General features: G+C 41.1%; 1 non-coding gene across 1 annotated transcript; it reads right to left on the reverse strand.

Annotated features, from left to right (window-relative positions):
• Positions 1–466: 466 nt before the first annotated feature.
• Positions 467–573, reverse strand: LOC141662442 (small nucleolar RNA R71). The gene has a single exon (XR_012550558.1). It is a non-coding gene; the product is annotated as a small nucleolar RNA R71 (small nucleolar RNA).
• Between the last annotated feature and the right edge of the window lie 491 nt (positions 574–1,064).

Consider the following 1,064-nt stretch of genomic DNA (forward strand, 5'->3'; position numbering starts at 1 on the left):
AGAAGAAGTTATTGTTGAGGAGAAAGTAGAAGAAAAATTTTTAGTTGAGAAAGTTGAAGAAGAAGTGATCGTTGCAATGGGAGAACCAGTAGCAAATCCAAAAGCTTTGATGGATTATTCTCAACCAAATATCAATGATATTCAGTCTAGCATTGTCAGACCATCCATCACGGCTAATACATTTGAAATCAAGGCTAGCACGATTCAGATGGTGCAGAACTCAGTCCAGTTTAGGGGTTCTCCAACGGAAGATCCTAACTTGCATATTAGAGATTTCATCGAGATCTGTGATACTTTCAAATTCAACAATGTTTCTGAAGATGCTGTTAAGCTGAGGCTTTTCCCATTCTCTCTGAGAGATAAATCTAAGTGTTGGATGCATTCTCTATCACCAGGCTCTATCACTACTTAGGAAGATCTTACTCACAAGTTTCTTACTAAATTCTTCCCTATGGCAAAGACAGTTGTAATTAGAAACACTATTACTCAATTTGCACAGCAATCGGGAGCGTCTTTATGTGAAGCTTGGGATCATTATAAGGAGATGCTTAGAAAGTATCCTCATCATGGGATGCCTGACTGGATGATTATCAACTGCTTTTATAATGGCTTGGGAGCACAGTTTAGACCCATGCTTGATGCAGCATCAGGTGGAGCCTTATGGGCTAAGAGCTACGATGAAGCTTATGAGTTGATTGAACTGATGGCTGCTAACGAATACCAGAACCCTTCACAGCGACTACCTCAAGGCAATGTAGCAGAAATTCTGGAGGTAGATGCAGCTACTGCTATAGCTGCTCAGCTTAAGGTTTTAACGATGAAGGTAGATTCTTTGGCTAATTATGGGGTTAATCAGATCACTAGTGTTTGTGAGCTTTTTCCTGGTGCGCATGAGACGGAGCAGTGTGCTATTTCTAGTGAATCAGCTCAGTTCGTGAGCAACTTTCAAAGGTTGCAGCAACCTGTTCCAACCACTTATCATCCAAACAACCGCAATCATCCTAACTTCAGCTAGAGCAACAATCAGAATGCGGTGCAACAGCCTTATCAGCAGTATGCAACAA

Source organism: Apium graveolens, chromosome 5, assembly GCF_009905375.1.
Source record: "Apium graveolens cultivar Ventura chromosome 5, ASM990537v1, whole genome shotgun sequence".
Classification (NCBI taxonomy): Eukaryota; Viridiplantae; Streptophyta; class Magnoliopsida; order Apiales; family Apiaceae; genus Apium; species Apium graveolens.